This window comes from Argopecten irradians, unplaced genomic scaffold (assembly GCF_041381155.1).
Source record: "Argopecten irradians isolate NY unplaced genomic scaffold, Ai_NY scaffold_0701, whole genome shotgun sequence".
In the NCBI taxonomy this organism is placed as follows: domain Eukaryota; kingdom Metazoa; phylum Mollusca; class Bivalvia; order Pectinida; family Pectinidae; genus Argopecten; species Argopecten irradians.
In genome coordinates this window covers 1-16,776 of record NW_027188168.1, presented here as the reverse complement: position 1 = coordinate 16,776, position 16,776 = coordinate 1, and the positions used below count along the sequence as shown (strand labels likewise).

The 16,776-nt window shown below is 35.8% G+C and overlaps 1 pseudogene; it reads left to right on the top strand.

The window, feature by feature from the left end:
• Positions 1 to 12,982: 12,982 nt before the first annotated feature.
• LOC138313476 (uncharacterized) lies at positions 12,983 to 15,850 on the top strand (annotated as a pseudogene).
• Positions 15,851 to 16,776: the final 926 nt, after the last annotated feature.

Genomic DNA, 16,776 nt, shown 5'->3' with positions numbered 1-16,776 from the left:
ATGAGCGTTCGATACATTCTGTCCTCTTACAGAAGCTGGATACTAACAATAGCCCGCACAACATTCGTTCTCTTAATGAGCGTTTAATAGAACAGACAACACAAAAAGGAAATGTATTAGCTTTAGACCGAATACATTCTGTTTCTCTTATGGACAGTTATCAATAAACGACAACAAAAAGACAAGGTGTACAATAGACCGAAACATTCTGTCTCTTAATGAGCGTATCACTCCACGGAACACATACTGCAAGGTCTCCGAAAAGACCGAATATTCTGTCTGTACTAATGAGCGTATCATTATAACGACAAAACAAAAAGAAAAGGTTCTTAATACTTTCAAATAGACCGAATATTTAGCTTCTGTCTCTCTTAATGAGCGTATCAATAAACGATAACAAAAAGAAAAGGTATACAATAGACCGAATATTTGTCTCTTAATGAGCGTATCAATAAACGACAACAAAAAGAAAATGTATACAAATAGACCGAATATTCTGTCTCTTAATGAGCGTATCAATAAACGACAACAAAAAGGAAAGGAGCTCAATTTAAGAGACAGGTTATTTCGGTCTACACACAAACGACAGGCTGTCCTTTAATGATGTGGGCTATTAATAGGATGTTAAATATAATCAAGTAACCAAGGAGATGTCGGACATTCATTATCTAATAAACAAGTCTATTTAAAGCATATTTATTATCGATTTAAAACACTAATTGTTCAGTCAGTTTTTGGCGGTGGGGACATTGGAGTCGCGAAAATTCTATCTGAGAAATAGGGAAGTACAATTTTTAAGTTTATAAACGGCTATTCTGTTAACCTTGAAACTCTCTAATTAAATTATTGAATATTTATCAATGATATCTCTCTTACGCCATACGAAGGGTATCATATGACGTGTGATTAAGCTGTAGTGTGTGGATACACGTACATCTGAGGCTTTACTGTTTAATATGTATACTCAACATTCCCAAAAGACGTCTAATACCCTATATATCGTGTGTGATAAGTCGAATTTTATATGCTAAATATAACTACACTATATCTAAGTATTTGTGTGGATATTGTTAACATCTGTGCTATATAACAACACAGACTAATTTGTATATTGCACCGAAAGAGAAAGCGTCCCAATTCTTATCATCCACCATACACCTGCCATATACGTGTATAAAATTCAAAATAATGCCATGCTTTCAAAACTGAGTTTCGAGGTGGCCAAGATTACTTGATAAAATAGTTTCTCAGCTATTTTATATCCTGCGCAGTTATAAAATATAGTTTCATCAATAGATAAGAAAAACAGTTTAGAAACAAAATCGAAACGGCACCATTACCGACGCAAAAGAACCAATGTCAATGTTCTGCTTAGGTCTTGGTTTGTTTTTGAAGGACGCACAGATGAGCAAGACCCACAGGCATTTGTAGACTAAAAATAAATAATCTGTCTTGGTAAAACAATATCAGAGAATATTACCAAGACATCTATTATAATATCTTTATTAAAAAAATGCGTGCGCCTGTGGACCAGAGCAAGTCTCCATATTGAAAGATGGACGAGGAAAATAGACCACAAGATGACACTTATTACACTAGTCCTAAACACCTGTGTCGTTACCGAGTACTGGTTTTGTCTGTCCGTCTGAAGAGTTTCCCCAGGTAAATGGGGTATTGTCCGAGGACACAACTACATTTGTATATCAATTGTGTTGTTCAACCTGGGTCTATGTTAGGAGATAATAGACTATTTACCTGTCCCTGGAAACACATCCCTATAAATATGATGACATAGCTATTATGGTAGCTAACGGGTTAATACCATTCCTGTTGAAATATTAATCACGGGCTTGACGAAAGACCTACATGTATAGATCCACTTGATGTAGGCAGCTCACATTAGCTGTAATACACATATATAGACAGTGGATATGGAATTCGTGCTAAGTTCCTGTATGTGTTATTATACAAATACTTGTACCTGCATTAGAGGGTGACAGTGCCTAGTGTCACCCCGGGGATATCTACCAAAAGAAATTAGTGCGGGACTATTGGTGTTTGACCCCGCAGTGCGCATTGTATTATTACGTAGCTCCAGCATCGCTTTAAGTTATGATGCTAATGTTATGACTTACAAAAATAGTTTTCAATCTTCAGAATACTGTTTCTGTTCGGAAATATGCGGAAAACATCTCAAAATGGTAAAATGAATCACATACTCTACATAGTACCACACACGTATACATTACTATATAGAGTATGATTTTTATCGACTTTTGATCTAGACCCATGAAACGTCTAAAAATGGCACTCTGGTGTGTCAATAATTACCTTATTCGACCCAATAAGCGCCAAGTACGTTTAGAAATGAAAAAAAAAGAAAGGTGCTTTATAATACGAAATTATAAACTGTTATATTTTTGGACTTTATTTATGCCTAGGCAATTGAAACTGAGGCATAAAAAGGAGGAGGGGCGCTTATAGGGTTAAATATGGTATATTTAACTGTAACTAATTATCGGATTCCTATGGTTATGAGCTGTGAGTTGATATCATTTATCAAGAAACTCGAACTATATACATATTGTACATCAAATATATATCTCGTTCTCAGAATGACTTCAGATCGATAACAAATGTAGTTACTAATCAATAGCTGGTTGATTGTTACTGCGAGTTACTTATTAGTTCATAACATACTGTAGACCAACTTATTTTCACGGTGACTTCCTTTCGCGTTTTCATGCCTCACTCCTTTTTTTACCGCGATTTAGACTCATAAGGGTTCACTCACAGAGACCTGACACGAATTTCTAACAGCAGTATTTATATATATTTATTATCGATAGAAGGTTTACTGATGTCGGACACTTTTTCGCCGCGATTTCTACTTGCCCGCGAAATGTAATCGCACGCGAAAAGTAGTTTGTTTACAGTACATAACCGGGGAATTGTAGGAGAGGGTTCCTTTAAAGTTGTAAAACGTGTGCCCTAACCACAGGGTACGAATTTCGATTAATAGTATCTAATATACATATACCGTTTGTTAGAAATTCTTGCCATGTCCCTGTGCCCTATCCGGTATAGAAATGCCACAATGCAACATGTTAAAATCAAAATGCAAAAAAGATATGTTCGAGACGAACGAAAATTGGGCTCAAATACGGAAAACCATCTTTGATTATATAATCAATATTGTTTGTATTGTCCGACGTCTACGGTATACAGATAATAGTACAAATATTTAAACTAGAAACCTAAAACAAACTATATCCATAAGGACGTATACCATAGGTTATAGCGAGGTATACCTATACCAGACACAATGGCTATTTAAAAAAAAAAATCTTAAAATCGCAGGTGTATAGTGATTAGTGTTATACACCTTACAGTCCGCTAATACGTGTCGCCCACAGCAGGGACAAGGTGTCCGGACCAGATGAGGTTCAGACGTTTAGATGTGTTCAGCTGGAACGTAGAACTTTCACACTCCGACATTGAACACAAATTGGACACAGTCAATTTGTTGTTGATAAACTTTGCCTGTCAAACCTGAAGTTATTTCTCGGGAATTTTATTGAATTGTTTTCAAATGTGAGGATAATGGATGCACTCAGACCGACAGACGGCCATACAGTGTGACAGTACCGTGAAGGAATTTCACTAAAACGTGTATTGTTAAAAAATACTAAACAGGTTATGCTGGTTTCATTAAAGAATATTTTAAATGCGATCATTTATCGAGGAAAGATGTCTTAAGATATAGTGTATAGCCTTGTATGAGCCGACGTGCGTTCGGATCAACTCTTCCACTGTTGAAAGTCAGTGGCAGCGAGAATTAGGAAGGTAAGCCATTGATTAAAGAATTAGTTGTGTTCTACAGGTGTGCAAGGCACCGTCTTATTGGCAACGTTATTTGCGCTATATATATATTGCAACCAAGCAGATATACCACTTTTGCTTTAATGTAAATTAATGAAATATATTTATGATCTCTGCAAAATAAATAACTTTAAAAAGTGTACTTATCTTCAATATCGCCGGTCAAACAATTATAATGCTTCATGGATATGCAATACATGCCATATCAATCTCAGTTACATTTTGGTTTTATTTAATGTTTGCGTTTTCTTAAGATGCAAAAGATGTAAGTTCGAGACAGAAAGTATAATATAAACTAAATGTAGAAACAAAATATAAAAAAATAAGCTTTCTTGGTTGCATCTGCTAAAGCTGCTTCCAATTCTGATTTAAAGTCCACTACGTTTCCGAAACAAATATTATTATTATAAGTATATCATTAACACTTATAGGATCTACATTCATGACATGGACTGGGCCCGGCACCATAAAACGATTCTCAGACAGATTTTTTTTACTCAAGTATATGATTTTACATAGACTTGAGTAAAAAAATCTGTCTGAGAAAGTTTTATGGTGCTGGGCCCAGAAGTTACAGCGCTAAACAAAAGCAAGCTTCATTATATAAACCTTTGTTACAAGGAAATTCGTTTCACTGTTTTTTTTTTTTTTTTTTTTTTTTTTTTCTGTGTGCGGTAGTGATAGTCAACTACCGCGCGGTAATTAGTTGGACGCCGGGAAAAAATAAGACGACCCACAATATGAAAATTAACATTTAGTTTATATGTATTTGATTGTTCAGGAAGTGGTGATACGTTTAGTATTAATCCCAAGCTAATTTTAGTATCGTTTGGGACTCCAGAAAATTGTTAAACTCGTATTACAGTCACATTTTAGAAAAAAAAATTAATGTCGCTTCAGTGTACGTTTACATACCTTTAATTTACCTTTATAACTTAAACGGCTTACCTTTAAAACTGACCCAGTTTTATACATTTATATTGTCCGAAAAGTTTTAAGCTTAAATTGACGTCAGGACTCCAATATCCATCAATTCACGAACAATAAAATTAAATGTTATTTCACACAACACGGGTCGCCTTACGTTTCCCGACGTCGTCACCACACCAGTAGTTAACCCATGTACTAAACCGCATGGTCAGCGAAATAAACTTTAGTATTGTTAACATAGATTTACACAGAAATCTAGCGTTTGTTTGGTGTTGTAGCTTCATTTTAGGCTATCGATGTAGTTGTTTGTTAATAATAAACTTTTTTTTTTCAAATCAATGTTGGCCTTTAAATTGATATTTAGATATTTTCCTTTTAAGTGTTGGTGTCAATCGGATCGCCTCGTCATTTTTTCCTAAATTACGTTCGCAGAAGTGGGCGAGGTGTTTCCGATTGGTGTCAGTGTAAGTGCATGTTCATTCGAAGTCTAAATGTAAACTAGCCCGAAGATACTCTGGCCCCTGACACCAGACTTAGACATTATGACGATAGATGTCTGGTTTAGGGCCAGAGCGCAAAGTAAAAACCTGGAATAAGCGACACCGTTTGGTATCGGGCCAGGTACTCTCCGATTCAGACTGACCTACCGAGAAGCACCACTAACCTTAGTCTATTCAACGAATGAATATCATATCTAACCCAAATATAGCAATCCGTCGAGATTAAAGATGATTTGCTTACTACGAGAAAATGGCGACGACTGGCGAGGGATATTTAAAGTTGCGGAAAAGAAACTACTGTGTTGACACAATAGATCGTGCAATGCGTGATGAAATGGATGGCTATGAGTAGATAAATTATTCATTTGTTGAAAAGACCAAGGTAATTGGCGATTCTCGGAGGGTAATATTTTGTAAGTAGTCTGAATCGGAGAGTACCTGGCCCGATACCAAACGTTGTCGACTTATTCCAGGTTTTCGAGTACTACTGCGCTCTGGCCCTAAACCAGACATCTATCTGTCATAATGTCTAAGTCTGGTGTCAGGGCCAGAGTAAAATGTAAACAAACCATAAATCAACTGGCGTGTGAATGACTAATCATGATATGTCATTATCGTCGATAGATCTTCACGCCTGATTTTATTGCCTGTTAAGTCCTTCGAAAGCAGAGAGTTAAAGTGATCTCGGCTTTTATTTTTGTTTAAAAAAAGGCCCGTGACTGCTTTTCCGAAACAGCATTTGAATTTTAAAATGGAAATATAAAACAAGATAGGTAATCTGCAGAGTCGCAAAAGCTTATAAGCCTACTGTTCAAAAATACTACATCCTCTGAACAAATTTTGTTACTGCAGTAAAACTAAATAGAAAGTTTATTTTCATAACGCGGGTCGTATTATGTTTCCCGTCGTCGTCCTAATTATATCGTCCGTTAGTTGACTATCACTGCGTCAGACGGCAAAACAGCGAAATAAAACTTCCATGTTAAACATAGATTACACAAAGAAATCTGAGTATTTGTTTGGTGTTGTCACCTCATCTGAGACCACATCGGTATAGATGTTTAATTATTTTAAAAAGAAACTTTTATGTTTTGCGAAAGGAAGCGGGCCCTTTAATGCAGATGTATTTTTATAATTGTCTCGCTGGCGAGCATTAACAGGGCCACTTCCTTTCCATAAGCGGCATTTAATTTTTAAAATGAAAATGTAAAATGAAATTGATAATTTCATAAAGACACACAAGTTATTAAATTACCGTTAATACTACACTTACCATCACTTTATTATTGGTTAAGTTTAAAAATACATTAATTGCTAAATTTTTTATAACGCGGGTCGTTTTTATGTTTCCCGCCGTCATGCTAATTACCACGCGTCAGTTGACTGATCACATGCGCCAGACGGCAAAAACAGCGACATGAATATTCACGGTTAACATAGTTTACGCAGGGAATCCTGTATTTGGTTGGTGTTATAACATTCTGTATATTATTATTGGGGTTTTTTTTTCTTTTTTTCTTTAACTTTTAATTTTTGTTTCGCAAAAGGTAGTTGGGCCGAAACAAAAAATAAAAGTTTCTTAAAAACAATATTAACATAGGAAAATGTATATCGATGACCTTAAATGAAGTTGTAACACCAAACATAATGCCAGTTTCTCTCTGGGTAACTCTATGTTAATATTAAAGATTCATTTCGCTGCTGTTTTGCCGTCTGGTTGCAGTGATAGACAACCTAACGCGTGGTAATTAGGACGGACGACGGCAAACATAATACGACCCGCTTTATGAAAATTCTTAACACATCTGATTTTTTTAAATTAAATAGTTCAGAAGGTGATGATAGGTGTAGTATTAATGGTAAGCTAATAACTTTTGGGACTCTCAAAATTATCGATCTCGTTTTATATTCCCATATTAAAAATCAACAGTCGTTTCAGGAAGTTAGTGGGCCTTTAAGAACTGTTCCATCGATGTTGGACTGATAAGAAACTGATTGTGTGCAAAGCTCTGACATCTATACAAACTATATTTTCATTAAGACTATAATTTGATGCTTATATTTACATTACTAACTCGTTTTATGGTCTCTGTTTTAGATTTCACAGAAAAAAAAAGTTTGTTAACAATGATTTGATTTAAAGGAAAATTTTGGCGGTGATCAGTTGACGTGTCCACGTCAACATTATTGACGGCACAAAAATCTCTTCGGCTTGGTTAGATCGCGGCCATTCTGATCTGTGTAGTTCTTTAGACATTATATTCCGGTGTTAATGATGGTTCACCTACAATCTTCTGTGTTTTAAAATTCAATAGACTGTAACTTGTCTGTGTGTTCACTGTTGACTAGGTTCACAGGTATCTGTTGTATTTAAAGTTCATTAGACCGTGAAATATTTTGTGTTGATGTGGTTCATGGATGATCTGTTGGATTTGAAGTTCATTAGACCATGAAATAGTTCGTGTTCACGGTTGGTCTATTGGATTTGAAGTTCATTACACCATGACCTATTTCGTGTTGAGACGGGTTGATCTGTTTGTATTGAAGTTCATTGCACCCATGAAATATTTCGTGTTGACTGTGGTTGACGGTTGATCTGTTGTATTTTGAAGTTCATTACACCATGAAATATTTCGTGTGTTTGACGTGGGTTGACGGTTGATCTGTTGTATTTGAAGTTTATGTACCATGAAATATTTCGTGTTGGACGTGGTTGACGGTTGATCTGTTGTATTGAAGTTCATAACTCCATTTACTTTTTCGTGTTGACGTGGTTGAAGGGTGATGTGTTGTATTTGAAGTTCATAACGCCATTTACTTTTTCGTGTTGACGTGGTTGAAGGGTGATCTGTTGTATTTGAAGTTCATTAGAGAGTGAAATATTTCGTGTTGACGTGTTTACGGTTGATCTGTTGTATTTGAAGTTCATAACTCCATTTACTTTTTCGTGTTGACCGTGGTTGAAGGAGTGATCTGTTGTATTTGAAGTTCAATTAGAGAGTGAAACTAGTTTCGGTGTTGACAGTGTTTACGGCATGATTTGTTGTATTTAAAATTCATTACACCATGAAATCTTTTTCGTGTTGACGTGTTGAAGGGTGATCTGTTGTATTTGAAGTTCATTAGAGAGTGAAATATTTCGTGGTTGGGTGACGTGTTTACGGATGATTTGTTGTATTTTTAAAATTCATTACACCTATGAACTTTTTCGCGGATGTTGTTGACGTGGTTGAAGGTGATCTGTTGTATTTGAAGTTCATTAGAGAGTGAAATATTTTCGTTTGACGTGATTCACGGGTGATTCTGTTTGTATTTAAAGTTTCATTAGAACGTACATTGTAAAATATTTCGTGTTGACGTGTTTCACGGGTGATTTTGTTGTTTTGAAAGTTCATTAGAACGTACATTGTAAAATATTTCGTGTTGACGTGCGGTTTACGGGTGATCTGTTCCGTGTAGAGTTCAGTTAGGTCGTGTCCTAATTTATTTCACCGAATTGTTTGATCCGAAGGGTTTTCAAATTCTGTAGTGTGTATTAAAATGTAAGTATAATTGATTCATTATCACTAACCATCCTCGATACTTCAGAGATTACTTCACGATAAAACGATCCAAAACAATTCCCAAGTGATAGTAACCCTTGGAGTATCGATGATTGGCCACTTAAAACTGTTTTAATATATTTGTATGTAAAACAGGGGCAAATGTCATTATCACGACTACCGTGTTACGTGTGTGACGATTTAAAGTTTTTTTTTATTATAATATCTAGGCTATACCGCATCAATGCAAAATCTTTATACATAACTGAAGTAATTGAATTGTATCAAGTTAACCCTAACCATTGAATCTCCGCGTTGGTCACACTATGTAAATCTTCAAATGTATGCTAGGTCCAGTTTCATGTGTAAATACGTTCATTGTTCATCTCCGGCACTACCAAGTATATAAAAGAGGATTTATATCGGATATGGGAATTTTATTTAACAAAGGAAAATGTTGCCAGAAACATCGACAGATTTTCCTGTGGTCTGTGTAGCACCCCGGGTTATAAATCTATGCCTATTATGTCCCGTATTAAATTATTATAGGTAGATGTAAAATAACATAAATTTATTTTTTCTTAAACGTGAGTCCTCACATTTCCTTATTGCGATTGTATTCGAAGACATATAGATTTAATGCCCTTTTCACGTTTGAATTATCCCACAGGAATCTGATAATTAGTTACAATTTATATATATTTTTAGATCTACCGATTTCGGCGGTGTTAGGAGTCTAGATAAAAACAATTCGGAAGAAAACACTATACCATCAACATCATGTATAGTAATGAAGTTTTACAATTTGATCTAGACCCATAAAAACGCATGTAGGGGGGGGGAATAGAGTCTAATGTGGGGGGGAAATGGTCTAATACTGCGTCGCGTTCAAATACAGACAAACATTAAACAAATTATCATTTTTCCTGTGGAATTCTTAATTTTTCCGACATTATACAACAAAATGTACAACTGAAGGTTATCTTCATCACTTCTGGTTTTTCCGTTTCATACTCTCCGGCTGTCACCAAAACCCACATTTTCTTTTAATAACTCCCCATCCATCTTGTTCTCCCACCACCACCCCCAAATTCTTTAAATGAACCTAACATTTATGTCTTTGAATAACTACCCCATCCCCATCTTGTTCTCCAACCATCGAAAACCCCACATTTTCTTTAAATAACTCCTCATCGATCATCCTGTGTTCTCCCACCATCAAAACCCTATATTTTTCTTTGAATAACTCCCCATCCATCTTGTTCTCTCGGCACCATCCATCAAACCAACATTTTTCTTTTAATAACTCCCATCCATCTTGTTCTCCCACCATCAAAACCAAACATTTTCTTTTTAATAACTCCCCATCCATCTTGTTCTTCCACCATCAATCAAACCAACATTTTCTTTGATTAATAACTTCCCATCCATCTTGTTTCTCCCACCATCAAACCAACATTTTCTTTTAATAACTCCCCATCCATCTTGTTCTCCCACCATCAAACCTACATTTTCTTTCAAACTAACTCCCCATCCTGATCTAGTTCTCCCACCATCAAACCAACATTTTCTTTAAAATAACTCCCTGCCATCCATCTTGTTTCTCCCACCATAACATCAAACCAACATTTTCTTTTAATAACTCCTCATCGATCTAGTTCTCCCACCATCAAACCCGACATTATCTTTGAATAACTCCCCATCCAATCCTTGTTCTCCCACCATCAAACCCTACATTTTCTTTAAATAACTCCCCATCGATCTAGTTCTCCCACCATCAAACCAACATTTTCTTTAAACTAACTCCCCATTCCATCTTGTTCTCCCACCATCTAAACCCGACACATTTTCTTTTAATAACTCCCCACTCCATCTTTTGTTCTCCCCACCATCTAACCAACATTTTCTTTTTATATTACTCCCCATCCATCTTGTTCTCCCACCATCAAACCAACATTTTCTTTTAATAACTCCCCATCCATCTTGTTCTCCCACCATCAAACCAACGATTTTCTTTAATAATAACTCCCCCGTCCATCTTGTTCTCCTCCTACATCAAACCCCACATTTTCTTTTTAACTAACTCCTCAATATCCGATCTTAGTTCTCTTCACCATCAAACCATACACACTTTTTCTTTAAATAACTCCCCCATTCATCATGTTCTCCCAGCCACCATAAAACCTCACTCATTTTTCGAAGAGTTAAATAAGCTCCTCATCAAACCCCGCATTATCTTTGATGTCTCCCCATCCCATCTTGTTCTCCCCACCATCAAACCCTACAGTTTCTTTAAATAAACTCCACCATCCATCTTGTTCTAGCCACCTTGTTCACACCTCAAACCCTACATTTAGCTTTGAATAACTCCCCATCCATGTCTTGTTCACGCCCACCATCAAACCCCACAGTTTCTTTTGAAATAACTCCCCATCCATCTTGTTCTCCCACCATCAAACCCGACATTATCTTTGATTAACTATCCCCATCCATCCTTGTTTCTCCCCCACCATCAAACCCGACATTATCTTTGATTAACTCCACCCCATCCATCTTGTTCTCCCACCGTCAAACCCACATTTTTTCTTTAAATAACTCCCCAACCATCTTGTTCTCCCACCATCAAACCCCACATTTTCTTTGATAAAACTCCCCATCCATTCTGTTCTCCCACCATCAAAACTTTTTATTTTCTTTGAATAACTCACTTTCATTTGTTCTTCCATCATTAAATACTTACATTTTCTTTGAATAATTGCCAAATTCATATATGTAGTTCTTCAGCCGCCAAAAACCTACATTTTGTTTTTAATAAGCCCATCCTTCTTAGTTATTTCATCTTCATAACCTTAATTTTCTTTTCGTTAATCCCCTATCATCTCTAGTTCTTCCATCCTCAAAATTTACATTTTCTTAGAATAATTTCCCATTCATCTAGTTCTTCCACCATTAAAACCCAATAGATGAATGAGGAGTTGTTCGAAGAAAATGTGTGTTTTGATAATGGATGAAATAAATGAATTTATTTGAATAACTCCCCATTCTTCTACAATCAAAACACACATTTGCATAGAATAACTCCCCATTACTCCTCTTTCATTTTGTTCTTCCATCATTAAAACTTTTACTTTCTTTGAATAACTCCCAATTCATCTAGTTCCTTCATTACTAAAACCCACGTTTTCTTCGAATAACTCCTCATTCATCTACTTCTTCCACCATCAAAATCTCCATTTTCTTTTGAATAAACTCCCGTTCATCTTGTTCTTCCAACATAAAAGTCCATATACTTCGGTTTTAATTTACCCCATCCTAAGAAGTTCTTTCATTTTCAAAACCCGCATTTTCTTTGAATAAGTCCCCAATGATATAATTATTTTTTTTGACTAACTCCATCCTCAAAAACTTAATATTCCTTTCATATATGTAATCCCTGTTCATCAAGTTCTTCCATCATCAAACTATTACGTTTTCTAATAAACTCATATTATTCATTTTAGTTCTTTCAATGTCTCAAAACCATACTATTTTCTTTCGAACACTATTACTAGGACGTAATGGAAATTGCAATTGAAACCGAGCAGAGTTTGAGCGTTGTAGTATATTCAAAACTTTTTGTTTATAAACTCGTGAAGAAAAGCAAAACCTGTCACGAATTCAGATGATGGGGTCTAAAAATTTATAGGTTTAACACACCTGTTTCGGAAATTAGACTGATTAATGATGTATATCGTAATGACCATACTTTTTAAAATAGTTTTCCTTCTTTTTAAATACCACATTAGCCCAGATACATTTAAGGCTTCATTGTATATACCCAAACCAATGTGACAGGCTTTTCAGAGGTGCTCTCCCCTAGACACGGTGTTAGCTAATCATAAATACAGTAGGGCGATGGCGATAGCATCAGTTTCTATAGAAAACAAAATGGTTCGTTAGGCAACTTCACATGACTGATTTCATACAAATTCAAAATACTAAGGCGTAACTGAAATAGAGATTTATATTGTGTTTTTCCTCAATTTGACCCTTTTTTCAATTTCAGAGTTCAAAATGGATATTCTGACACCTTTGACAGTAGTCATTATGAAACGGCATCGAATGAGTTATAATTTACACATGTCACGAATGTCACGTGGTAGGCGACGAATCCTCACGAGCCCACATGTCGGAGTAAATATCCCCCGGAATACACCACAAACAACTCCCATTCTGTCCATTCCAACGGTCAATGCTTACCAGGGGAATATTTCTACTCAATCAAAGCAGTAACAGTCCGAACGCTGCCAACGTCTCCATTTGAAACGCCGCCTATATTTTCGTCCAAATGCAGACAGCAATCTTCCGATATCATACCAAGAGAGCTTGAGCAGAGCGACCAACTTCGCACCGCGTAGGGAAACCACATCAGCTTCCTCATCGGCACGCGCACTTCCTACACAAAACCTTCCATATTTGCAGTATCCCTTCCGATGGAGAGTATAACGCCGAGGTCCGAACAGAATGGAAAGGGTATAACTTTTATTCCTGATCCCAATGAACAGCTCCCAAGCCCGAGAGAGATTCCGAATGGTCATATTGTGACCCCGAGGTCAGTTGTTAATGTCAACACGTCATCAAATAAAATTCCACCACCACTGGACCTTTCATCAATCGTGCCTCCGAAATCACCGAATGGTGTAATAAAGAAGCCACAATATGAGCCAAGGTCACCAACTATTTCTCAAAACTTCTACAGAGTGGGTTCAAGGTCGGCAAAAGATGCAGTGAATAGAAGTAAATCGTTTACAGCGAGGCATTTCATACAAAAATCAGAGAAAAGTTTCAATAATACATTACCACGTTCATCTTCTCATTTCAACTTTACTTCTAATGGCACATTCCCAAGGTCAATGTCTCCACCTGTGTCTTCGCCAAGGACACCAGATAGCCAATCACCGCGGCCTAAATCTCACGTTTCCACGGTATAACGCCTGGTGTTAACTGTGACGATTCATTGACGACAAGGTCTATTCTGGATACTTCGGTCACCAGCCAGGGCTATTTTTCGGGGCAACATAACAAACGTACAGAGACCACTCTGCCGAAACAGAAGTAATTACTAAAACACGCGCTACGTGGGTAGAATAAATAATTTAAAATTTTTGACCGAAACTTCTGGATTAAAAGTAATAATATTTAATAGTTTAGTATTATATTATTTAAGTCATGTATTTACTAATCTAGTGAACACAATGTAAATTGATATCAAATACAATAGGGAATAAAGTATTATCCATCAAGTAGATTTAGAGAACAATGCTAGTCTAGCGTGTTAAACTGGCCAAATAGTTTTCTGAATCTGACTGAACAGATATTCACAATCTTCTTTTCTAACGTTCTAGTGAAATGCTGTTCAAAGACCCGGGATTTTCCCTGCCATGGACGAATCACTATTTCCGACAGGGAAAATCTCCAGTTGGTCAAAAAGTACAATGGAAACGCCCTGGTGTATGTAATAAGCTGAATCAAAATAGCTTTATCAGTAAAATATGTCTGTAGCAAAGAGGCACAGAGTGCATGTTTCAAGCTAAACCTGAAATGAAAAGTTCCTCCGTATGTCCAAAACACTTCCGTTATCTATTTAGCCTTAACGACAATCAAAAAAAAATGATTTTGCTATATTGTCCAACTTGTGTTTTTCCTTTCTTCCTCTCTTTATAAACTAGCATTGGTGGTTATCTTGTTAAAGCAGTTATATCGTTCTACTATTCTTATATCCCTTTCGTCATCCGAATATTCTAATAGCAGGTCATCGCGAAATTTTTATGACTTTGTACCAACAAAAAGACTGATAATCTAATTTAAAGACACCGTGTAATTCATTCAAAAAGCTAATCAATTAGGAACTTGGTCTTTCAGAACAAACTATGTGTACCTTGAAAGCATACATGCTAGTCTGATCTGGCTTTATAAATCCATTGTTTATTTAAGCACCGAATAAAGTATTTTTGTAATTTTTTTTGTTTGTTTCAGCATTTGTGCAAGAAACCAAAATTTATTTCGAGTGACGTTATGAATTGTAAGATTCAATCGGGAAAATTAGGTATGTATATAATAATAAGATCATACGTTATTAGAAATGGGAATAAAGATAGATTTGTTTTCTAGCTGAGGATAAAAAATACTAGTATAACGACTAAAATAAGGACAGCGTTAATTTAACGTTAACTATGTAAATATAAACTAAGGCCGACAAGTGTTGTATAATTGTCAAAGTATCCGTATAGGTAATATATATTTGTGATTAGTACAGTCTCGTTTGGTACGCATGATACAACGATATAACTTGCCAGTTTACCCCAATTTCATAAACATTTCCTAACTTTGGAAAATATGCTTGTATTAATAAGTTTAGAGAATAAATGGATCAAAATGTGTTAATTGAATACGAAATTAACGAAATTAATGAAAGTGGATCGAGTGAAAGAAGTGAAATAGACCTCCTGTGAGAGGCGGCATGCATGGTGTAAGAAGGATGAACACATGATACCAACACTGGCATCCCTCTAATTTGCTAGGGCATGAAATCAATTTGAAATCAGAGAAAATAAATTAAAAGCATTATAGAGATTTAGGATAAAATCTTTTATCAAGGATTTCTTTTTAATATTACCATATAATACTTTCTTATGGAAAAAAAAATCAGTTAAGGGGTTTTCCTTAAATAATTGGTATGTAAGGGCCAGATTAAGTGTATAGGTTCCATGATAAAGGCTAGAGAAGGATGATTGCTTTTATACCTGATCAGATTGTTTCTTATATTTATTAAAGGATCTAATTGGTTGATTGGCTGTGTCACGTGTCTGACGGGCGCGCCCCTCGTTATTGAAGTATTGTATACCGGAAGGACAGGAGTTTGGGAGATAAATATGCTGGCATTATTTTCGCTTCCGGTTCTGGAAATTTGGACAATGGACTGAAATTGTTATAGATGATCGGCTGCCAACCCTTTAAATGGTAATATATTAATTTTGACTTTGCAATCCCCCACCTTAAAGTGAATAGTCGGGCAAAGAAAAACCAGTCCTAAATGCGTTCATATGGCCTTCCAAAAGTTATCACTTATTAATACGACGGTCAATTTACGCTTAGTTTCCCAGTTCTGACCATTAAAGTAAAGAAAAGTTGAAAGCATTGAAAACGAGGCTGCGTGGAAATGTAACCACGGACATAGTAAGCCGGGAGGACGTTTTAGAATTACCATACTTTAAATTAATTTCTTCGTACGCAGACAGATTTTGGCGAGAGATTTTTTTTTCTATTTCATAAGAAATTATACTGGATACATTCACATCATTTTTACCGACTTTAGCCATCCTTGCCCGACTGTTCACTTTAAGAACAGTGACATTTCGATGCTCAATATCACATCCGATTGTCTATTATTTAGGCGTCACGACATTTTTGATGAGTATTCTAGTTTATTCCAGAAGATGAAATAAAAACAAATTTCAAGAAAAAATTTATTTAAATAATTTGCCATGGGGGACTAACATTCTTTTTTAAAACAAAGTTTAGTGAGGTTATGTTGTTGTGTGATGTTGTTTTATGTTGTATAATCCCTTTGTGAACAACGATGATATCTTCGCCCTGTCAGCGTTTTATTATTAATTTACGCACGCCGCCATGTAGATTTTTGACATACATATTTGCAGTGTTGGTACCATAAGCTATTAAAGAAGCTCCACCGCTGACAGAGCAAAAAAAAAAGAGACGATACTCATTATTTTGAACAAAAATTGGTGTTTATTAATCGTGTATATATATGTCTAATTACTGCAAAAAATTACTAAAATAAATTTCGTTTGCTTTTGGTCCTTTGTGTTAGTTTGCGTAATAAAATTCTATTCTTCATTCCATATAAGACATAGAGGCCGGGG